The sequence below is a fragment of the Myotis daubentonii genome, chromosome 18 (assembly GCF_963259705.1).
Source record: "Myotis daubentonii chromosome 18, mMyoDau2.1, whole genome shotgun sequence".
NCBI lineage: Eukaryota > Metazoa > Chordata > Mammalia > Chiroptera > Vespertilionidae > Myotis > Myotis daubentonii.
Genome location: NC_081857.1, coordinates 15,856,378 through 15,881,910, shown reverse-complemented (window position 1 = coordinate 15,881,910; position 25,533 = coordinate 15,856,378). Strand labels below are relative to the sequence as shown.

Below are 25,533 nucleotides of genomic sequence, written 5' to 3'. Positions count from 1 at the left end.
ACTCTCTGCCCTGGCTGGCCCTGCCCTGGCAAGCCTGTTTGGGTCTCTGGCTCCACCTAAAGAGCCTTTGGAATGGTTAAGGATGCAGGGAAAGGGGTCTGAAGGTGGGTGTTATAATCTTAGATCTGCCCAGTTTAAAATCGCTTGGGTGACTTGCTCCGGGTTTTAGTTTTGTCATCTGCAAAATGGAGGTGGCATGATCCGCCCGGCAACACCCCCCCCCCCCCCCCCCCCCACGGAGGCCTTGAAGCCTCAGCAGTGGAGGGTGGCAGGAACTTCCTCTGCTGCCTGGACAGGTAAGCGAGGTTTCCCATCTCCCTTACTCTGCCTGGACAGGTAAGCGAGGTTTCCCATCTCCCTTACTCTGACTCTTCTGCCCTTGACAGTGGATGCTCCCCTCAGGCCAAGCTGAGGGAGGGGACCCTGTCAGTCTCTGATCGATGCTGCCTCTGGCTCGTTCATTCGCTCAGGGGCCCTCTCCGGCAGCCTGCTTTCACCAACTCTATCCTGGGCAGGCTGCCCAGGGGCCCGTGTTGCTGGAAGGATGAGCCACGGGAGAAGAGCAGCTCCACAGGTGAGCCAAAGAGACAGTCGGCTCAGAGCCTTTAAAATGTAAAATGTTCTCTCGGGAGTGTGCGAAGACCTGATTTGTGAGAGATCAAAGTGGGGACGCACAGCTCCTCCTGAATCAAAGGCTCCTTGCTCTCCAGAACAGACAGCAAAGGTTGCCCCTGCAAGAAGAGCCAAGCATAACAATGGAGCCTGAAAGGCTGCCACCTCCCCCAGGCTGGGAGGGGGCCTGGCTGCCTTTGCAAACATCTGCACCTGGGCTGCACCTGCCAGGCGAGGACTGACCTGGAAGCAACAGAGTGCACCTGCTCTTCTGATGGTCCCACTAAATCCTACCCATGTCTCCTGCCCTCCTGCCTGTGCGCTGGCTGAGGGATGGGGCAGGGAGAGCAGCTTCCAGTTCCAGCCCTTCTAACTCATCCCTCTGTGACCTTGGGCAGGTCTCTAGCTTAGCCAGGTTTCCCCAACACTCCTGTGGATTCAAACCCTCTGTCCTGTTCACTCTCAGGAAGGCCTGCAGCTGAGTCAGGACAATGGATGGGGCCCTGCTCTACTGTCAGGCATGAGCCATTCATGCGTGATTGTTGGTGGCTTTGACTGAAGAGCACAGAGAAAGAGAGATAACCTGAGCCTCCACACTGCTGGGTTCCAACTAGATGTTTGATTCAAGAAAATTGAGGCTATAAGAATGATGGCCGTCAGGTTTCCACCCCCATCCCCACCTGTACAGGTGTATTTAAACCCACCCATCCTAGTATCAAGGGATGAGGCCTCCCTCTTCTTCAAGGCTAACCAGTATGCCCTTGGCTCTACCCTCTCCCGTATCTTCAAGACCTTGCTTCATTGGTTGTATTCAACCTCTTCCTCTATGGGCAAGCCTTCCTTTTGGTCTATGAACACTTTCAACACATCTCATCCTATAAAATAAGCGAACTAAAACTTTGCTCCACAACGCTCTTTGGCCTTGACCCAGCCTCTTTCCTCCTTTTGTCACTTCTTAAAAGATTTGGCTATCTTCTGGGTCTCCATTTCTGTTCCTCTCTCATTCTCAAATTAATTTCAATCTGGCTGCAACCTTTCACTCCTCTATTAAACTTCTCTTATATAAAACTAGGGGCCCGGTGCACGAAATTCGTGCACTGGGTGTGTGTTGGGGTGGGGGGGGAGTGTCCCTCAGCCCAGCCTGCCCCCTCTCACATACTGGGAGCCCTCAGGCATTGACCCCCATCACCCTCCAATCGCAGGATCGGCCCCTTGCCCAGGCCTGACGCCTCTGGCCTAGGCGTTCGGCCTGGGCAGCGGGGACCCGCAGCTGCAGCGGCCCCACGATCGTGGGCTTCGCTTTAGGCCCAGGCAAGGGACCCCTAGCTCCTGGGACTGCCAGCTTCGACCGTGCCCAGCTCCCATCGCTGGCTCCACCCCTACTTCCTGCTATCACTGGCCAGGGTGGAAAAGGCACCTGATTCTCCGATCATGGCTGGGGGGCAGGGCAAAGGCGGCCCCAGGGCCGCCTTTGCCCTGCCCCCCAGCTCTTAGCTCCCCCCTGGGTTTCCGATCACTGTCAGTGGCAGGGGGCTTCTTCCTGCTTTCCCTTTCGCCTCCCTGCATTGTGCCTACATATGCAAATTAACCGCCATCTTGTTGGCAGTTAACTGCCATCTCAGTTGGCAGTTAATTTGCATATAGCCCTGATTAGCCAATGAAAAGGGTAGCTCGTACGCCAATTACCATTTTTCTCTTTTATTAGTGTTGATTACAATTTGGGGAAATAGTGTCTCAAATTCTGGACTTAGGGTACAGTAACCACCTGTGCCTGGTTAGTGCTGAGAATATATGAACCCCTGGATGCTGGACTTATGGGTAAAAGATGTAAATATGGCCCAGTTATGAGCCATGATGACTTTTGAGAAAAATCAGGGGAACATTTAAAATTACAAACTGGGGGGGGGGGGAATAAAGTTAGGTAAAGAATTTTTCAGGAAAAGGACTAAACTTACGCATCACGTAAGTTCACAAAATCTAAGGAGGGAAAAAGAGTCCCTAAGAAGTAACTGCTGAGAATCGATTTTTATCCAGACCCTACAGATATTCAATTTCTCAATCCGACTTTTCAGATTGAAAGAGGATACTGGTGTCAGGTGTGCTCAGACCAGCTCAAGGCATTCTTTTTATTCCCCTGGTGGATGACAGACCAGGTTCCTGGTCTGGGTCAGGCAAACATTCAGGCTGTGGAAAAACTGATGCAGACAAAACACAGCATCTTCTACCAGATCCTAGAGAAATCTGTAAGAATACAGTATCAGGGATGGGGGGGAAAGAAACCATATAGGGCCAACTCTGGGCAAGGAGAGAGTTATACATGGGAGATCCTGTAAGGCTCCACCTTGAGAATTTTTCATGCACCCTGAGCCATGAAGACTGAAGTTTCCATGTGATTCCAATTTAGACCTCTTGACAGCAACGGGGATTCACATGCTAGATTCATAAACACAGATCAGCGGCCCAGTGAGCTGTCCTGTAATTTTATTCCTGATTAGAAAAAATGGCTTCCGCTTCCCATCTGCCAGGGCACCTTAGAGTGAGCAGGAGTAGCTGAGTCAAGTTTTCTCTCGGGCACCTAATCAGACACTGTGTGCCTAAATGACACTGGATTCTTAATGGCACTGAATTCCATGGCTTCTCGAGGAAGCCACCTAGATTTTCACTGTTGGTAAATCTACTCAGTGCTGAAGAGATAAAAGAGATGAGTCTGTCAGCCAGCTGGGAACAAGATCAACAAAGCTCAGACTAGAAACTCTGCAGTGGATGTTAGGAGCTGGAAGTAATGAGCGTTTGACTCTACAACTTGAAGACATATCCCTGGCAGCTGTGGTCCCTGAGCATGAGGCAGGCATGTTCCCCCAATCAGAGTCAGGTACTCTCATAAGCACCATCTATAGAAATTCTGAGACAAGAGTGTCTACCCCATGACCAGACCTAGCAGCTCCAGAGGAGGGAAAGAGTCATAGTACCAAGGGGAACTGTCTCCCTGTGCTGCATGGCCTCAGAATGTCCTAGAGAAGTAGCTCCCTCTGTAGCCTGTACCTCCCCAGAAAGCCCTGTACATTTTAGTCTGAACTAAGTTTATTTTTTCCTCTCACCATCTTCTCACTTTCTAATGCTCCTGAAGTAATCTTTCTAAAATGTGTATCTAATGTCATGTTTTTCCCTAATGCCCTTTAATGACTCCTTTTAGCTTTCAGATAAAGTACTAACGCAACTAAACTATGACACCCTTCGTGATCTGGCTCCTATCTTCCTCTCTAGCTCCCTTCCAGTTCTCTTCCATATATGTAGAAACACATACAGTTCCCCGAATGGGACATGCAAACTTCTGGCCTCTGTACCTTTGTGCATACTGCTGTCTTTTTCCAAAATAACTTCCTTCTCCCTGATGTCAAAAATCAGCTCAAGTATCCATCCCTCTTCACTTTCCCAGTTGGTGAGCGCTCTGTGCCCCCAATGTTCCTAGTCCCCTCCCCTTAGCACTGGTCATATGCTACTCGACTCCGTGGTTACCATTCTGTCTCCCAGAATCCTTAGGGTCCTTGGAAGAGTACCAATCATTCATCTTTGTGTCCCAGTACTCAGGATGATGCCAATCATGTAGTTGGTGCTCCACCAATGTCTTATAGCTCGTTGTGTTTGAGGAATGGAGAAGAAAGAAAGGGCCTGCATGTGTGGAAAGAGAGGTTCTCATGTGGGAGTGGTGGGAAGGCACTGAGAATACTTTGCTCAAAGTTGTGATGAGGGCTGAGCTCTAGTTTGGTGATGGACAGATGGCCACACTCCCCTGCCCACTGGCCCTCAGTCAGCTCTTCACGCCACCCAAGGTCACCTCCTTATTGCCCAGCCTTCCATTTCACTTCATTCTTTTGGGTGAGGGCAATGGGTTTGACCTGCGTAGAGCTACCCTCTAAAAAAATGAAGCCATTTCACTCCTTCACCAACTAGATCTCTTTCCTGCACACCTCACCCTGCCCCCTTGTACACCTGTTCTCCCTGTGTTAGAGTTTAAAAATACATTAGTAAGATGTCCCTCAACCTGAGCTGATCCTGCTACTAACACAGAGTGGCGGTTTTAAGAAGAGTAGCCTCCATTTGTCACTTCCAATCATAGGCTCTGCGGAAGGAGACTTAGAAAGACTTCATCGCCTTAAGAGCACAGAGGCCCTCTGCCATGGAGCAGCATGCCGACGGATAGACAGATAGGAGGGAGGACAGAAGCCGGCGTGCCCAAGATCCTTCCTGCGATCCACCGGTGCTGTGCCAGCACTTCCAGACCAGGTCCCTGCGAGTGAAACCGACAACTCGACATGGCCCTCATCCTTTCCAATTAGCATCCAGCTCCTGTGCTCTCCCTTTTGCTGTCTGCTTGCCTCTGTGCCTCTGGCCCCTGTAAGGAACAAGGTCTCTGCTGTTTTCCCTCAAGACCCTCCCTCTTCATCTGAGCCGACTTCAGACCATTAACACTTAGAATGTAACAGCTGAAAATAGAGAGACTCGCCCAAGAGATCTACTGTAGCATCTTCATTTTATAAGTCTGCAAGGAAGCTCAGCTGGGGAGAGCCACTGAGAAATGGTCACACAGGCTAATGTTGAACCAGGTGTCTTCCCATTTCCTAGCCCAGTTCTCTTTCTCTTTGCTACACCAGTGCTTCTCAACTGGCTACCCATTAGAATCCCCTGGAAAGCTTTAAACACACACACACACACACACACACAAAAAAAAACCACACCAAAACCCTTGCCCAGATCCCACCCTCCAAGTTCTGATTTCATTGGATTTTGGGGGACTCAGGCACCTGTCTATATACTTTAGGAATTCCCATGCAATGCTAATGTGGAGCTGGGGTCCAGAATCACTGCATGGACCATACCAGTTCTCAGCCGCTTTCCCAGCCTCTGTCCACATCCACTGGGTATGGGACAGGATGGGGGTGGGGAAGTCATTAGGAAGAAGGCGGGGTTGCCCTATGGGAGGTAGAAAAGCACTCTGGTAAGAGGTTCTGTGGGCCAGACCAGAGGTCCCTAACTAGTGGTTGCTTCATTCCTTCTGCAGAAGGGGTTCCATTTGTTTGAACCTGTGCTGTCAACCATTTTTACTGGCCGTGGGACCAGGTACTAATTTATACGTGGTGTTGTGAAAACACAGATAAAAGGGGACTTGATTCCTGGGACAACAGATAATACAAGCAACACATGCAAAAAACCTGAAAATCTTGCAAAGAAATATGCTTCCAGAAGCTCACATATGCACCAGGCCTGGCTGTGAACACAACTGGCCCTGGAGCCTTAAGTTATTGATCCCTTAGCCAGTGGTCGGCAAACTGCGGCTCGCGAGCCACATGCGGCTCTTTGGCCCCTTGAGTGTGGCTCTTCCTAAGCCTTAGGAGTACCCTAATTAAGTTAATAACAATGTACCTACCTATATAGGTTAAGTTTAAAAGATTTGGCTCTCAAAAGAAATTTCAATCGTTGTACTGTTGATATTTGGCTCTGTTGACTAATGAGTTTGCCGACCACTGCCTTAGATCCAGTGTGTCCTGCTCACTGTAGGCTCTCCATCAATATTTGATGTTTGAATGGAAACCCTAAACTGGACGGTGAGAGGGGCACCAGAAATAAGGATGAGGAAGAAGTGAATTAACCCATCTGCAAGGAAGGACCCAAGAGGGCAACTGGGCATGTTTCCTAAAGCTGACTTCCCATGTCCGACTGGTCATAGGACTCACCCAAGTTTTTAAAAATCCAGATACTTGGCCCCACCTAGACCTGCTGAATCAGAGTCTCTAAGGGTGGTACCAGGAATCTGAATTATTTTATGAGCCCCTCGGGCAAGCCTGATGATCAGTCAGGTTGGTCATCTCTGCCTGAGAGAACCTTAACCCTGAACTTGAAGCACATAGTGAAGTGATTTAAAACCCTAATTGGAGTCAAACTGACTAACCAAATTAATTGTGGTCAAGACGTGACAACTTGCTAGCTATCCCCCTTCAGCATGAAACTCTACCTCTCTGAGCCTAGTACATCCTTTGTGAAATCCGCAAATGGTACAATATATAGATAGCACAATCCCTAGCAGAAATAATCCCTTAATAATTGGAAGCTATTGTCATGTTGAAAGAGGGACAGGAGGAGCCTAAATCTCGTGGGACTGACACCTAGGACGCGTGAGGATAGCTCCTTGCCTCTCCAGCCTGGATCAGTTCGGGACAGATAACTGGATGCTGGGGGAGGATGTGAGGACTTTCATTTCGTGCAGCCTTGCCCAGGGTCCAAGGAGTGAGGTACACTGCAGCAATCCTTGAGCTCTGGAACTCATTAGTCTTTACTTGTGTTTCACTCATGATGTGATGTGGCAAGACTTGGAATCTCTCTGTGTTCCAATATCCTCTTTGCAAAATGGGGATAATGATGTCCTTTCAATATCACAGAGAGGTTGGGAAAATAAAAAATAGATCAAAGCACAGTCTACCCTGCTCAAGCTATAGTCACTGAATGCTTTCAATGGTCAGGTGTCAGGACCCTCGTAATGGCCTTGCAGGTAAGTTACCAGTGGAGAAGGGGTGGGAGAGGATGAAGAGGGTCAAGAGGGTCAAAGATGAGGTGACAGAGGAGACTAGACTTCGAGTGGCGAACACATAATAGATTATACAGATGTCCTATTATCAAGTTGTACTCCTCAAATTTCTATCATGTCATTAACCACTGCTACCCCAATCCTATATACTAAAAGCCTAATATGCTAAGTGTCAGGTCATCTGGTCGTCTATTCAACCAATCAAAGCATAATATGGTAAGGCCACTCAACCGCTCGCTATGACGTGCACTGACTACCAGGGGGCAGATGCTCTGACCGGTAGGTTAGCTTGCTGCTGGGAGACTGAGAGTGAGATGGGCTGGACACGCCTTGGAGCCCTCCCACGGTCCCTCTTCATCTGCCCAACCTCCCATGCCACTCCCTGGCCCCAATCTTGCACTGGTGGGGTCCCTTGGCCTGGCCTGTGCCCTCTCGCAATCCGGGACCCCTCAGGGGATGTCAGAGAGCCGGTTTCGGCCCCATCCTGCAAGCCAGGCTGAGGGACCCCACTGGTGCACGAATTTATGCACCAGGCCTCTAGTATATCTAATAAATATTTAAAAATGTAAACTCAGGTAAAAATAAAAAATAAAAATGTAAAATAATGTTTCATATATTGTCAAACAAGTTATGTCTCTCCTAAAACACCCAAAAGCATCTATTAAAATTAAAAGGAAACTGTATATGGAAAGTTCTATTTGATACCTATTTTATAGTTAGGAAAGTGAGGCTTGGAGAAGGTGAGGAACTCAAAGTCCCCAGGCATGTAGGATTTGGAGTCTAGGGCCTTAATAACCATGACACCGCATGTCCCCACAGTCTGCCAGCGTTTCAAGAACCTTCTCCTTCCTTATCCAACTCAATCCTCTCGTTGGCCAGGAAAACAAAATATTCTTATCTTCATGTCTGAGTGCCATATTCGAGCCCAGTCTTGGCCTCAGAGGCCCAAGTCTTTCCACGATCCCGCTTTCTCCCAGGGCAGGGCTCCAGCAAAAGGAGGCCCAGCGTGCGAAGGGCAGCTTGCTGAATAAGACTGCGCTTTAAAGGATACATTTCTCATTAAATCGAACCTTCTCAACTTAGCCTTCTCCATTTTTTTAAGCCAGCCAGCTGTTTTGACTGGCTGGGTATTTAATTGTACCGCTACATAGGAAAACCCGGCCTCTAAGAATCCACAGTGACAAAATGGACAGAGAGTGACATGCACATGTTAGAAAAGGTTCTGCTTCTGCATTCTTTTAAATCGGTTCTAAATTTGTTTCTTTTTCTTTCTTTAAATATTTGACAAAGTGACTGGGGGAAGGGAGAAGGAAAAGTTTACATGTTAAAGAAAACAACCCAGAATGCCTCTAAGTCAGTGGTTCTCAACCTTCTGGCCCTTGAAATACAGTTCCTCATGTTGTGACCCAACCATAGAATTATTTTCGTTGCTACTTCATAACTATAATGTTGCTACTGTTATGAATCGTAATGTAAATATCTGGCATGCAGGATGGTCTTAGGCGACCCCTGTAAAAGGGTCGTTCCAACGCCAAAGGGGTCGCGACCCACAGGTTGAGAACTGCTGCTCTAAGTAATGAGAGTCGCTAGACACAGGCTCACATTTACCCACAGAAATCGCATTATCGACACCGTTTCGGGAACACGAGCCTTGCACAAAGAGAGGTGCACCTGAAGCTTCTTGATGTGGAATCGGAGGTTACAACTAAGACTCAAAGAGCTGGCTGGGTGCCTAGTAAGTGAAAAACAGCAGGAGACATGAATCCGTGGATCCCCTTCTCGTGCTGAATGCCGCCTTCGGAGCCCCAGTCTGGCTCTCCTGGCCCAGAGCTCTGTTTCCCGGGAACCTGAAAACCTGCCAAATCCATCACTCGTGATGAGCGGGTGAGCGGAGGAGCCCCTGATTTATGTCAAACCACCCTGGGGGCAGAGCTGCCTTGCGAAAGGACTGTCAGAACTGATCAATGAATAAACAAAGTGGCTGACCAGGGGGACAGCTCACTGTCTTCACTTTTAGGGATTTTGTAACGAGAGAAATCACGAAGACTCACTCCGAGGCACGACGGTGTTGGCACAAAGCCCCCCTTGTTGTACTTTTCTTGGGGCTAGGGAGGGGAGAAAATGGAAGGGCGTCAGGCAAGGGATTGTTGAGAGGTGGTTCCAAGGGAAGATATATCCACCCAGCTCAGTGGAGGGGGTTTCAGATGCTGCTCAGGGACGTTCTGAAACGGGGAGGCCCTGATCTGCATGGGAAAGGGCCGGGCCTGCTGCACAGACACGCACTTGTCAACTTCCTCTGTGGCTGGGCTCAAAATGCCTGTGTAAATAACTCGGCCAAGGAGGATGCAGAGCAAAGCGCTGGCAGTTACTGTGCTATGAAATATGCATTAATTGCATTAAACATTCAGTCCGAAACTCAGCAGCGAGGCCCTTTTTGTCAGTTTTTATAGTGCACAGACAGAGAGACCAGGATGCCGATGGCAATGGCCTTCTGTGTAGGTCCCGATGCCGTAACGCCTCGAGCTTCTGCTCAGATGTTCCAGGCGTGGCCTGTGGCTCCCCGCTCAGCAGCACGATGCTGATGGGCCAGGGTCACTCCCTAGGAGTCCCCCACCTCTGCCCTGCTCCCCAGATGCCACAGACCGTGTCTTGAATCTCAGCACACGTCACAGGGGGTCCAGATGTGAAGGTGGGGTGCTCAGTAGAGTCTGTCCCTACCAGCGACTTCCCTCAAACAAGGAAATGTGGTTCTCACTTGGGTTTGGTTATTAATTCAAGGTGTGTTTTATAAGGGGAAGAAACCGTGTCAAAGAGAAGAGGCAAAGGTGTAAGAGAGAGAGATTAATGTGTGCTGGAGGAGTCAAACCTTAGGGTTCACAGTATGTTTGGTCTTTTAACTTACACAAAAGGAAGAGCAAGAGTCTCACCCTGGCATTCAAGGCCCTCTTTAACAAGTCCCAACCTAACCTTCCCAGCCTTACAGTCCACGGTTTCCCTACCCCTAAGCCAGTGATGGCGAACCTTTGGAGCTCGGTGTGTCAGCATTTTGAAAAACCCTAACTTAACTCTGGTTCCGTGTCACATATAAAAATTTTTGCAACCATAGTAAAACAAAGATTTACATTTTTGATATTTATTTTATATATTTAAATGCCATTTAACAAAGAAAAATCAACCAAAAAAAATGAGTTCACGTGTCACCTCTGACACGCGTGTCATAGGTTCGCCATCACTGTCTTAAGCCCTACTCTTGCCAAACAGGGCGGCATAGTCCCCAGATTTGCTTTTCTGTCTTCCTGCCTTGACCACACTGTTCCACCACTGAGTGAGCATCATCCCCATTTGCCCTGGAAGGCCCATGCCCCAGGAGCCACCTCGGGGTATTGGTCACCCTGTGGTCCCTCTGCCTGGAATTGATGGCCTCCCTCTCCATTTTTGCCTGGATAAAGCCTTCAAAGTCATGTCAGCTACCACACTCTATTACACAGGTTTTTTTGTTTTTTTAATTCTTTATTAGTTAAGGCATTAGAAATGTGTCTTTATTCCCCCCCCCCGCCCCCGCCATTAACCGCGTCCCCCCCCCCCCCCACACTCATGTTCTCATCCCCCTGTTGTCCATGTCCATTGGTTTGGCTTATTATTACACAGTTTTTAACATTGATCTCTCTCCCTCCATAAACCTCTAACATACTTCATGGATGCCTCTCCCTCTGTCATTCATTCAACCATTTACAGAGAGCCCCTCTGTGCCATGTCTTCCGCCAGGCACCCTGCCCACAAGGTCTGTGGCGGAAACAGGTAATTCAGCACTTTTAACACCATGTGGTAAATCTTTAAGATGCGCATTGTCTAAGGATTAAAAAGAGAGAAACCGACCAAGGGTGATCAGAGATTTAGAACAAGGGAGATTGCTGTAAAGTTCTGAATATTCTTCAGATTTCACTTCCAGGACAGTAATTCCTGGTAGATGTAAGGTCTTTGTTACTGACATCTCTTCACTGGAATTCTTTTTTGTGTGTGTGTGTGTGCACCATTCCCAGAGGTACTGCAATACCAGGTCGATGCGTGGAGTACACAGAGCAAGCTCCTATTCCATCTCCCTACTCTAAAAACACATTTAATATAATGTCCTCAGATAGAGGACATATCAGATATTAAACTGATAAGAACAGATACTACACTTGATCAGAGCCAAAAGGCCGAGAAGCGATGGAATTTCTTTTTAATATATTTTTTAATTGATTTCAAAGAGGAAGGAAGAGGGAGAGATAGAAACATCAATGACGAGAGAGAAGCACTGATCAGCTGCCTCCTGCACGAGCTCCCAACCTGGGCAAGTGCCCTGAATGGGAATCAAACCGTGACCTCCTGGTTGATGGGTCGATGCTCAAACACTGAGCTACACTGGCTGGGCCTCACTGGAGTTCTTGATACAGTAAGTGGAAATTCTATTATATTTATACATTTCATCTTTATGGGGGAAATAATAATATATAGTCATTTGGGGAAATTTAGGTTGTATATCTATTTATACGTGTGTTTTGGGGGAGGGGAATAATTCTATACCATGATCCAGTAATAACCACTGTTCACATTTTGGAATATAATCTTCCAGACATCATATAGAAATAAAGATATAGACTTACAACAAAATGAGATTTTACCACACCTATTGTTTTATAACCCAATTTTAACAACAGACTACCTCTCCATATGTTTGTATATATGCATAACACACCTGCCCCATCATTTCTAAGAACAGTGTATGTTTTATTGTGTGGGTGTGCCTTTATTTATTTAACTAATCCCCTATTATTGGACAATAAGATCATTTGTTACCATCTTAAGCAATAGTTCGATAAACCTCCTTAAATATACTACATAATTTCAAGTTATCCAGTATTATCTGAGAGCTAAACACTTCACAATGGAATGACTAGGACAAAAGATGAACTTATTCTAAGGTGTTCGATACATATTGATGTTTCCTCCTCTACTTCTTTTTTATAAAAGTTTGTTTTTTTCTGTACATTTTGCCAGCCAACATATATTTTGTCAAGTTACAATATCCGGGGTCCCCAAAGAACATCTCTCCAAGAGAATGCCAACCTCCATGATCACCAAGTACACTACAGCAGAAGGAATAAATCCAGGGGTGGTGGAAAGTAAGGAGAAACCCAAACTAGCCTGCTCTGGCGGCAAAGCAGTTAAGCTGTCGTCTTAAGCTCACTCCACCAGAGTGACTGCCGCTGGTTCAGAGGGCACCCAGCGACAGCTGTTCACCTGGCCAAGCACGCTCCCCAAAGCAAGATGCCCATATGTCGCCCGGAGAGGCACGTGAGCTGTATCTTAGGGAGAAAACGTCCTTGCTTCCTGCTTCCGTGTGACGACACTTCAATCAGAGAGATGGGAAGAAAAGAGCCAGAGTCGCGGAGGAGAAACTTGTCGCCGTCATTGTTTTATAGGGTTCAAAGGGCTCTCCCTATCCCATTTCATCTGGAGGTGGGCAAACAAAGCAGGTTTTTACTGCTGGGCTTGCCCAGAGCCCACAAGCAGCCAGTGACAGAACCCGACCTGGAATCAAGGGCTTCTCCAAGGGTCTTATCACTGTCAATATTGAGTAAGATACAAAAGATAAAGGAAGTTCTGTGAAGCTACAGCAGAGAGAAAAATGGGAGGGACTAGAATCTGCCTGAAATTTTTGCAAATTTTCCTATGTCATTAGAATATGTCTGGGGTTTTCAGATTTCTCTAGATCTATCTGCATAGATGGGTTACTTTAAAAAAAAAAAATTTAGCATTGGGGGAGGTGATGGGCCATGGTCACAAGACACATGTGGGTGCGGAAGTTGTGAAATTGGTCATCTAAGGACTATAAGAAAACGACTGGCCATGTACTCAACACCACCTTGTGTTTCTAGGTGAGCCTCAGTTTGGCCATCTGAAAAATGAGGATGCACGCGGACTTCTCAGGGTTGCTGAGGGCTGCTTTGTTTAATAAGCAGCCACCAGCACGGGTTCCTGTACTGTCTGATCTTTGCAACCAGCCAGTTTCGTCTCTGCTCCTGGACTCAGAGCTCTCAGAGCTCGTGGGATCACAAAATATATGTGAAATGCCTGCTGTCTTACAAAATGGCACCATAACATCATCTATTTTATAGTGTTACACATCAAGTTTAATAGATTTTCACTAATTTATATGGTGATATATGGAGATGTTTTTACATAAATGGGTTCATAATATAGATAGTTTTCTTTAACTCTAACAATGTAACTTAGATGTCTTTTCACGCTACGTAATTATTTCACTGAATGGACTGAAATAACATAAATTTATTGAGCTTCTCTTGTATTGATAGCTTGCTGGACATTTGAAGTCTGTGACTATTACAAACAATAATACGGGTGCTTCTTTGGAGTCAAACCTATAAGTAAAAATTTAGGGTCAGAACTCATGTATCTCACATTTTGATATATATGGTCAAACTGACCTTCAAAGGGCTATTCCGAAATATGCTCCTAAGCATGTGACTATTCCTATTTGGGCTAATATATGACAGTCCTCTGTGTCATTCGTTTGTAATTTTGACAACCTGCAGAAAAATTATATCTGTTTCCATTTAAACTTATTTTTTAAAGAGTGAAGTTGAACATTTTACTGGCAATTTGTACTCTTTTTGTGTGAATCACCTATTCACGCCCATTGTCAATTTTCCTATTGATTTTTTTAGTGATTTATTTGAATGCATTATATATCAAAGATAGTAACTCTTATCTACAAGTTTCAGGTACTTTTGTTAAAATTTTAATCCTTTTTTATTTTGACATAGAGAAGTGTGTGTGTATGGGTGGTTGTTTGTTTGGGAGAAATACTAATATATATAGTCATTTTGGAAATTTTAGGCTATATATCTATTTATATGTGTGTTTGTGGGGCGGGGAGGGGGGTATTCTATACCATCATCCAGTGATAACTCACTGTTCACATTTTGGAACATAATCTTCCAGACTTCATATAGAAATGAAGATACAGATTTTAAAACAAAATGAGATTTTAGCACACATATTGTTTTATGAGCCAGCGTAGGTCTGTACTGCCCTGCAAGCATCTCCATGCCTAAAGAAGGACAGTATTAAACAGCAAATATAAACATCACACAAGTGGAAACAGGAAGGAGAGAGGAGGCTTCTGAAGGAAGGAAAAGCTTTTATTTTAGTGCACATTTCACAGAATTCTTTTCCTGACTTTTAAACAAGGGACCCTCCTCAGTTCATTTTGCCATGAACCTAGCAAATTATGTAGTGGGTCCTGACTGCACATCAGCCACAGAGCCATTAGCAGGACAGAGAAGACAGATGCAGAGAGAGAAGCTGACGCGTGGCGAGAGGAAGAGCTACCTCGGGAACCTGTTGAGTCCTCTAGTCCAGCGCAGAGACTGAGCATCAACCTGCGTGTCTCAACAGGGGTCTTTGCATCTTGCAACCAAATGAACCTGATTAATTGATTATAGAAAACACTGTCTGAAAGAAGGTGCTAGAGAGGACAGAGATCACAGGTCCCAGTCCTTGTCTCAAGGGAAACGGAGTATAATAATATAATAAAGAATTGTACGAACAGTAACAGCTCACCCCAAGGGATCTGACACTAGACTCAGCGCTATCACATTTAATCCCCACAGCATCCCACCAGGAGGGAATGATTCCTTCGCAGATGGGGGAACGGAGGCTTGCACAGTGCAGGCGGCAGAGCCAGGACCTGACTTGCAGTCCATGAGCAATCTCCTCAGAGCGTGGAGCCCTGAATATTCCTAAGGGCAGGGAAACCAGGGAACGCTTTCCGGAGGCTGTGGCCAACAACCGTGGGGTGAAAGCTTGCTGAACAAACACACTTGAATAAATGACTAAATGAATGAATAAAAGTGAGTTGAATTTACAGGGAAGATGTTGGGAGGCAAAACCTATGGCAGATCATGAAAGAAAGGGCCGGGCCGTGAGGAAAAAGGTGAAGTGAGCTCGGGCGTGGGGAGCAGGCCAGTTTGGTTGGTGTTGAGGCAGGGGACAGAAGGAAGGCTAGACCCGATGTGGAGCCCCAGACTGAGGGTTGTACACTGCATTCTGTAGGTAATCTGGAGCCGGTGGACCTTGTAAGCAGAAGAGATATGACCAAAGTCACACTTTAGAAAAGTTAATTCGTTGATCCCCGGTGTGGGTGCCTGTGAAAGGCAACCCGAAGGATGTTCCTCTCATACATCGACGTTTCTCTCTCTCTAAATAAAATATGATAAATAAAAATAAAAAGATGGCTTTAAAAAATAAATGAATAAATAAACTCTTCTTGTTTCCTGAAAGGGGGTCTTTTCCAGACTAACCAGGCCCTGTCCGTGGGGTGGAGTTACCCTGTGCTCGCGGAAGGAAGAAAAGCGCGTTTCGCACACGCCTCGGTTTCAGGCTCTCCCTGATTCGGCCTGACCTTTACCATCCATCTCCGCAGAGCGTCCCCGCGGGGTTACTTATCATGGTGAGCCGCCAGTCATCTGAAAGGCGAGGTCAGTGCCTCTTTGTAAGGTCTGCTCACACTCTGAAAAGGGCCACTGGAGGCCTGACAAGGAGGCTCGCCCCGCCGTTCCACCTCGCCGGCTTGCAGACTGCCCCAGCCCACGGCCCAGTCGATTGCTTTTAATTTCCCTCCACCTGGCCCTGCCGGCACGTTGGCCTCCTCTGACACGGCCCCTGCTCCCCGCTATCACATGGGCAGGCTCACCGGGTTCACGCACCGGTAGCCAGGCGGGTCCTCTAGTTCTGGACTTGTTTGTCGTTTCAAACAGGCCGCAGGTCTGGGAAAGGTCTCCCCACTTGCTAGGGTTGGAAGAAGGGGGCGCTCTGGGCTCTTGGAGGGATTTCAGCCATACATAAAGAGTTTCCTGAACATGAAAATTGTTCCAGACTGAAACAGACAGCCAGAGAAGGCTGTGAGAATGTCTGTCTCCAATGTTCGAAATACAGAACGGACCCTCCCTGCTCTGGGCTCGTCTCTAAAGGAAAATGACCTGGAAGTGGCTGCAGGACTCTAATTTAAATATGCCACGTGACTGAACCAGTGAGAATGATTCCTCCCAACCCTCAGATACACCCTGCTGTGTTACTGCATTGCCCTACTGTGTTCACAGAGGAGAATGGCGCGGGTTTCCCTGATGCTGTAGGCACAGCTATGCTATAAGGTCGGGGTGCAAATATAGTCAGAGGACGTGATTTTCACTCTGTGCTCCCGTTACAATCACTATTCCAGCCTCTGCATATTTCAGTTACTTATTATATAGGCATGGCTTCCCAAGTGCCTTAAAAGGAGCCCCCTAGAACCTTCCACAATCTTTGCCAGTGAGTTCTGCACGCAGTAGGTACTCAGCAAATGCGCGACAAATTAAACTGGGCCAGCGAGCAATCACTGACTCTGTCTCTTCAAAATGGACCTTCTTTTTCTAGAGGAGAACACTGGGGTTTCACTTGGGGATGTAGCACATCACTCTGGTCCCTTTGGCATGCTCAGAGACCTTCGGGTGAGGGTGGGCGGAGTCCGAACTGAGCTCACAGGCATCCAAATCCCCTGGGGCTTCTGAACTTGACATTCTCCACATTCTCTAGAGCAGTGGTTCTCAACCTTCCTAATGCCATGACCCTTTAATACAGTTCCTCATGTTGTGGTGACCCACAATCAAAAATTATTTTTGTTGCTACTTCATAACTGTAATTTTGCTACTGTTATGAATCGTAATGTAAATATCTGATATGCAGGATGTATTTTCATTGTTACAAATTGAACATAATTAAAGCATAGTGATTAATCATAAAAACAATATGTAATTATATATTCAATATGTATTTTCCGATGGTCTTAGGCGACCCTTATGAAAAGGTCATTCGACCCCCAAAGGGGTCGCGACCCACAGGTTGAGAACCGCTCCTCTAGAGAGATTGGCTTACATGTAAATTTCAATCCCTTCCCACTCCTCCTCCCTGTCACTCCGACTAAATGAATTATCTTAACATGTCCCTTGCACACCCAACCATTTCAAAGTAAACTCTCCCCCCTGGAGACAGAGTAGCTTTAGGGCTCCTGTAGCCGGGGCTGATGTGCCCACACCTAACATTAAACCAACGGCCCCGATGTCCCAGAGAGCACTCGGGGCCACCACACCTGGGAGAGCGTGTTCCCCCAGCCAAGACACACACCTCACACCTGCTGTAGGTATAAAGTGGATTTCCCAGGTGAAATTGGCCCTGACACCCCAACTTAAATTGACTCCTTTGCAGCCTGACCTTAAAGAAATAAAGCTAAATGCTTAATTGCTGGATGCACTATCAGGTGTAAACAAGACATGATGCGATAACTTGCCTGGAGTTATATATACTACTTCCCTTTTCCCTATCATTTTTTTTTTTGAAACTTGATTGAGCCAAAGGTATTTATTTCTGAGTTTCTGCTGTGAAAACTAGGCATTTACAGGTACACATGCACCTCCAGTATATTTGCATATAATTATTGTTTTGAGAATGAAGGTTAAGAGAGCTGCATTGTCACAAATCAAAACTTGAACATTTATCCCAGCAAGCAGTCAAAAACCCCTGAATAGAACAGAAATTTTTAAATAAGTGAACTCACTCATTCCTATTTAAATTTAAAGACTATAGTAATCTTCATTAATGATACAGTTGTACCTCATGGTAATGAATTTCTTTCTGAGAAACTTCTCTGGCACCTGGAAGTCATAGAACACAGTATGAGAAGGAGAAATCAATCATCAGTTTCTTGAATCTCTATTTTATACTAGAGGCCTGGTGTACGAAATATGTGCATAGGTAGGGTCTCTAGGCCTGGCCGGTGATAAAGGGCAATCAGGACCTTCTAGCTGCTGGTCAGGGCCTTCCTTCCCGCTGCCAGCCAAGGCCTCCCTTCCCCAGCTGCCAGCTGCCAGCAGGGGTCTCCCTTCATTCCGCACCACCCCCTGGTAGTCAGCGCATGTCATAGCAAGCAATCGAACTCCTGGTCTCCCGGTCGAACTCCCAAGGGGACGCTTTGCATATTAGCCTTTTATATATAGATTATTGAGATTATTGGAAAGGGTTGGAAAGGAAGGGGTACCTAGGAAAGTATCAGAATCATGAAAGTCGGAGGAGGATTCAAATGATACAGATTCCCTCTCTCACTCCCCACCACCAGCCTGCCTCTCAATAAGAATATCAGAAAAGGAGCAACTATTACTAATCCATATTTGTTCTGAAATGCAGGGCTGAGAACCACGGTCAAGGTTAAAGTCAGTGAACAGCAGTGATGGGAAGAGTGACAGGGAATAAGGAAATCTTAACAGACAGTTCCCTCAGCTTCCTCGGTCAAGAACCACTCACCATCCCCTTTTATAACTCTGAGCTAATTACCTCTGACATTTTCAGTTCTCCTATTTATGTAATCCAGAATAACGTTCGATTTCTTTTATTGCCCCAGATCCTGGTGCCAAAGACATTACAATTTTATCTGCACTTGGATTCTCCCTCTCAGTCTACTGCCTGTGACGGGAGGCTCTGTCCTACCTCTAACTTTCTTGTCCCTAGCCTCATTCTCTTCTTTGTCACTAGACTGAACTGTATAATCAAATTACCTGCCTCTCCTGGTGGAATATTTCGAGTTTTATTGTCCTTACTGTCCACCCTTGTTCCTACCTCGGACACCTAAGTGCTCTTCAGCTCCCACGGGCATTCCTCACTCTATGTGGAGAAGTGGGGGTTCCCCAAGACAAGTGTGCTCAGCTCAGCCCCCACACCCCTATCCTGTGGGCCAAACACACCCTGCCCTGGACGCCAGGATCAATGGCATAGTCAGCTCTCCAGCCTCATCCACAAGCAGATCCCCAGCGATTGTAGACCTTCCCCCCCACAACAAAATGTAGGGGCTCCTAGACGATCTCCCCCTGAACACCTCACACCACTGACACCTGACTTTATGGGAACCCTTTAAAAATTATGTAAAATAAAACCAGAAACTCTGGGATGATTGTTCCTTATTAGTCTAACGAGCTTTACTGTTAATTCATCTCCTCCATAAAGGTGGCATTTGGCGGTTCCAGTCTAAGATGGCCTCCCAAGCATCTTCTTCCTACACCACTCAGCCCCTCAGCTCTGCAACGTATGGCTGCGTCAGACAACTATGTGCAGAGCGTGTCTGCTCTTCCCAAAGGTAAAGTGCACTGAGGAGGGACATACTAGTAGGCAGCATCTTATTCATCTGTGTGCTTCCCAAAATATGGCACAGTGCCTGGCATTTAGCGGATTTTCAATATATATTGGGAAGGGACGTAGGAAGGAGAAGGAAGAGAAATAGAGGGAAAAGGTAGCTAACACTTAAGACAGCTGGGAGGCACCAGCAATCATTTATTCGTAAAACTTTTATCCCCCAAAACTTTAGTTCTTTACATTCTCACTCCTTCAGTTCCTGTTATTTGTTACCAAGTGTGTTTACATATGTTCTGCCTTGGACTGAAGCCTCCAATGGTGTTTTGCTGTTGTTTTTTTTGGGTGTGTGTATCCCCCCCCCCCCCCCCCGCTTTCTATTCCTCATTTCTGAATCTCTCTTACTGGCATGTTCTTGCTATTATTACGCAATATTTCTTTGGTTTCCTTTAAGTAATATATGTCCATTTCTAACATTTGTTCACCATCCTCCTGAGAGTTCCAAGGCAAAAAAATTACTTAACATATTTTAGCCACATCCAGCTCTTTTGTCCAATAAATTACTCTTCCCAGGTCTTAGCCATCCAACTGTCTCCTTCAATGACTGCTATGTTCCTTATGCATTTGGAAAATTTTCCTGAGATTCCTCTTAACCTTCAAAAAAAAAAAAAAAGAGTGCAATCTCTTTTTCATTCGCCACCTTTGCCTTTCTTATCTGTTTTTTGCACTCTCTGGACTCTGTTCTGTAATCCTCTCTGGCCACGTCCGCACCTGATGTTTAACGCCTCGCATATGCCTCTTTCTTATTTTTGATTACTTTTTTTTCCCTTGTTCACCCATATTGTGGACTCTGTTATTGCCAGGACTCCATGCAAGATGACCCCTGGGTTTATTTTAATTTATATGTGAATACTTTTCATTTCCAACCATGTTCTTTGTTTCTCCCCTCATGGCAGCCCACACAGGTTCACCTGGGCTGCTCTTCGGATAGGCAGGGCATCTTTGTGCGACGGGAGAGTGACAATGAACCCTGCCTCCCCCTCAGCTGCACTGCCTGCTCCCCAAAAGCAACCTGAGCCAGGGAACAAGGCGCTCTTCTCTTCCCAGAAAGCGTGTCCGTGAGAAAATAATGCATGTGGACAGTGGGACGGAAATGCCCTTCCATGTGGTGCTGTCTAACCATATGCCACCCACAAAGCAGACATTTACAAGGAGAACCAAGGAGAAAGGGCTCCTTCCCGCTGAGCTCCCTCCAGCCCCTCCGTGCTCGGAGCCCGCCGGCTGCCTTCAGAGGAGAGGGCCCTGGGCCCAGCATCGCAGCAACGAGCCCCCGTCCTGGCTTTGCTGCTAACTAGCTGGGAAATCTCAGCACCTTTCTCTCCCGTCTTCTGTCCATTCCCTCGGCCTCAGTCTCCCTCATCTGTGAAATGAGGGGTCAGACTCCATAATTAAGGGGCCCCCCTGCAACTCCATTGGGACAATTTTTTCTCAGCTGCTGTCATAAGTAAGACATAAGCAGACTTTCTCCTCATTATTGACACCCTCCCTTTTGTTCTTTCCACCCTTTTAGGTCTCCTCACTCTACTTCATTCCCACCAAAGCGATCCTGTCTGTATGTGCCCCCCGCTCCATCCCCAACCTCTCCATGAGCAGGAAGGCTCTGGAGTCACACAGGTGCCCTGCTAGTGTAGACAGGCGGTAGGGGCAGACTTCCTGATTTCCGCTATGACTCTGTGGCCTTTGATGTGTTACCTGGGCTCTCTGTGCCTCTGTCCCTCATCTGCAAAACAGGACCACATCCATCCCTAAGTCAGAAGGTTTCCGAGAGGTTGAAGGACGTTAATACTCAGAAAGCAATGGAGGATGACCTGGCAGGAAGAAGCATCATAGGAAGGTTGGGAAAAAGAAGCATCTGTGTGACTTAGAAGTCTCCAAATCTGGAAATAAAAGACTGAATCCTAGAGCCTCCGAGACAGTAAACTAAATGAAAGGCTTAGAAGCTGGGAGGACAGTGGGGTTTCCCTAAAATCACAACAAGGAAGCTGGCATCCCCTAAAAACACAGACCAGCCCTGTGGGGACTGATGTTAGGGCTCAGGTCTTAGATGTTAACACAGCTGCATCATTTTATATCAAAACTTTAGTTTCCATAGAAAGAGTCTGTAGATATATATATATATATTTAGTGTAACAAACCAATTAAAGAATGTTTCACAGCAGGTGCCTTTGGGGTTCCCAACCAGAGAACTTATGATCTCTGAGACCTTTTAGTGCCTGTTATAGATACAGCTTGTAACTATGAGATGACCTGATTTTAAATCTCTCTCTGCCACTAGAACCTGGATGAGTCTTCGCCAGCAGGTAAACTCAGTCAACTCAAACAATCTAGCATGTTTTGGAATGTCCTTTCTCCAGGTGGGAGATACTAGATAAGGGAGATGTCTGCCCATAAGGTGCTCAGATCCCCAGGTAACTTATTGGATGCCTGGACACAGGAAGGACACAGTAACTGCTGGGTTCTTTGGTGGGACACATTTAGTTTTAAAGGACACTTGCAAACATACCATAGTCTTCAAAAGCAAGTCTTGCATAGTCTACTCTGCAAGGCTGGGGGATGTGAGCAAGTCGTTGGAGATTTTGCCCCATGAAAAGTGATCTTTTGTAAGACTTGGTTATAACTACTCGTGGGTAAACAGTGTGTCTTCAAATGAAGTTGATGTAAATATCAATGCCACAGTCAATGACTTTGCCCTTCCATTATCTAAATATAAAGGTTTGAAAACCTATAGTCCCATAATTTGAAAGAATAAAGCTTCTACTGAAGGAAACAATAATGAGAAAGATGAGAGAGGCAGCAAAGATTGAGGACACATTTTAAGGCTGTTATTAGAAATATGACTTTTCTCAAATATTAAAAATAAATCTTTAATTTCCCTCATGCCATCCAGCCTTCTCTACAAACATCTGGATAAAGGAATCACGTCAAATCCATGGTGCTGGAGACATTCCTGGAGCAGAGATGTTCTTGAGATTATGCTTTTGGATTACTTGACTCGAAATAATAAATACTTTCAGTACTTAAAGCTGTAATGCTTTGGGTTGGATTTGGATTTTTGTTTCATTTTAGTAAAAGGTGGAGATTCAAAGTCTGCTCCTTAACCAGGAGGATATATCGGATGTGAATATACTTTATTGCTTTCTGACCTACATTTCCCCCTTTTTCATCATCTGAAAAGTTACTTGACAAGTTGAGCGCCTGCAGCTCAGTATTTCCAAACATCTGCCTCGAAGGAAGCGCTTTGCTACAGATTTTCACATGATGATCAAAAGTGGGTTTAACTTTCTCAGGTTAAATGGGAACAAGGGGGATGGTCTGACAAGGCTAGAAATATATTTGAGAGCAACATGAAAGGGGAAAAAGTGCTTGGAGCTGTCAGAAGCTTAACCCTAGAGTCAGCGTGGACTGGTGAAGACAGCCGTCAGTGGAGAGATGAGTAATCCTCTGTCTGGTGCTGGTTCTGCCCCAGTTTGCCCAATCTGTATAATGGGGGCTTCAGAGTCTACCCATTTGGAAAATGAAAAAGATGTGACCTCAATTCCTGACTCTGCTGTAAACTAGCTGTGTGACTACAGACAACGTGCCATCCTACGAACTTCATTTTCCTGTAAAAGAGCTGCCTACCACCTCTAGCGTTCCACGATTCAGAATTTAAATAGGAAAACTAAAAAAATGCAGATCAGAGCTCAATACCAGCCTAAGGAAACGGGAAATTAAAATAAATACATTCACATTTTAGACTCAGTCCATTCATCAGTACATATTAAACCCCTGGTATGAGCCAGAATGAGGGTTATAACCATGAACTCCCCTTTGAGTTTCCATTCCAGAGGGGAGGTAGACATGGATCCCCAAATCATACAAATTAATATGAACTTATATCGAGATAATAGTTGACAGAGCCTTAAAAAAAGAAGAAAACACAAAGGAGAAAAAATTTAAATGTCAACAAATGACTTTTTCACATGCTCTAAAATTAGGTCGATAAGAACTTGAGAGGAACAATAGAATTGAGAGTGCCAGCACTTTCACATTGTCATCTGTTCTGGAATCCCGATGTGTCACACAGAGTGGATTCCATAATGTATTGTAGGACTGGCCAGCCCCTCCCAGGCATCGCTCCGGTTCAATCCCACTTCTGCTTGCTCCCTCAGGCGACACGTTTTTACCATCAATGTGTCTGGACATCTAGGTACTGGGGATACAGCACAAACAAGACATTTCTAGCTAAGTTAGCTTCTCTGTGCAACAGAACCTACAACCTAGTGGCTCGGAGCAACCATCATCTATTCTATTTCATGGCTCTGGGGCTGGCTGGCTGGTGCCCTGCTGATTTTGCCTGGCTCAGTCATGGACTTGCAGAGGGCTGGCTGGGCTGCGAGGTCTGAGATGGCCTCACTCTGGTCCAGCTGTTGGTGCAGGCGGTTGGCTGGAGAGGCTCAGTCCTCCTCCCTCACAGGCAGGCCTGGGCCAGACCGGCTTCCATACATGCTGGTCCCAGGACAACATTCCAAGAGGGAGAAAGGAGAAGCTACAAAGCCTCTGAAGGCCTAGCCTGGGAAGTCACAGAGCATCGCCTTTTTTTTTTTTTTTTTTTTTAATGTTTTTCTTGATTTCAGAGAGGAAGGGAGAGGAAGAGAGACAGAAATATCAATGATGAAAGAGACCATTAATCAGCTGCCTCCTGCACGCCCCCCACTGGGGATCAAGCCCACAACCCTGGCAAGTGCCCCTGACCGGAATCGAACCCGGGACCCTTCAGTCCGCAGGTTGATGCTCTATCCAATGAGCCAGCTGGCCAGGGCCAGAGCATTGCTTTTACTGCATTTTGTTGGTCAATGCAAACCATATGAGCATCCCAGATTCGAGAGGTGGAGAAGCGGATCCCACCTCTAAGGCCTGCACCTACCAAGATGGGAGGAATGTGTGGCCATCTGTATCATCACGCTGAAGAGCATGGATCCTGGAACCTGAGTTCATATCCTGCTCTGTTGCTCACTCACCCACTCGTGAGCACCAAGCAAGTTCCTTTCCCTCTGTGCACCTCAGTTACTTTTTCTGTAAGTTGGGAATATTAACAATTACTACTTCACAGGATCCTTGAGAAGATTAAATAAATTGAACTATGCTAAGCCCTTAAGGAAGTGCCAGGCTTGTAGTAAGCACTGAATAGAGGTTAGCTGTTATCATTGACATCATTATCATCCCTGCCACCATCATGATTAATCCAGTTTATCTAGGAGACAGATATTCAAGGAACTGCACATAAAGATAGATAATTAGCATTGACTTAAGTGCTCGGAAGGGAGAAGAGAGAGTAATAAGAAGGAATGGTGCAAGGTGAGTGGGGAACCCCCTGTGCGGTGACCGTCAGTGAGGCCTGAATGGGACGCACATGGATCTGACAAGGTGGGTGGGGATTTCCAGGGGGCAGGGGCAGCGTGTTCACAAGCTAAGGTGGGAATAGGCACAGCAACAAGGAACCAAACATTCACCCTATTCATTCTTTCCTTGGCCCTTTCTTCTAAGAAGTGAATATTAGTAGTTTCACATGTTGTAGACCTGTCCTTTATAGAGCATTCTTAACGCTATCAGGGAAGCAGTGGAAAGGAGCTGAAAATTGCTTGTCTTTGGAATCAGACAGGCCTGGTTCCCAGCTCTGTCCCTATAGTTTACCAGCTGTGCAAACTCAAACAAGTTGCTTAACCTCTCTGAATCTCAGGCTCCTCCTCTATGGGCTAAAACCAAAGTTCTTTCTAGGGTTGTTGTGAGCAGGAAAATAGTGAGCTATCAGGACAGACACCGATGGGCATGTGTGCCCATTTCCCACAGTCTTAGGCCTGGCTGTGAGGATTAAATGATGGATATTGGAGAGCCTTCATGGATGCCTGAAACTTAGTGGGAGCCATTAAAGTTGTTCTTGTTACTATGGCTACATTTAGTGCTTCCTTGGGTTTCCCTGGCTCTCCCGTGGGACTCACTAGGGATCTCCCCTCCCAGGGCCCCTCCCTGGTGACAAGTTCAGGACTCGGCGCCCAGCTGTTGACTCTCCAACTGGGGTCTGT

At 46.4% G+C, this 25,533-nt stretch overlaps 1 non-coding gene across 1 annotated transcript; it reads right to left on the bottom strand.

Moving 5' to 3' along the window:
• Positions 1–11,212: 11,212 nt before the first annotated feature.
• LOC132221445 (U2 spliceosomal RNA) lies at positions 11,213–11,403 on the bottom strand. Its single transcript, XR_009449993.1, has one exon. It is a non-coding gene; the product is annotated as a U2 spliceosomal RNA (small nuclear RNA).
• Positions 11,404–25,533: the final 14,130 nt, after the last annotated feature.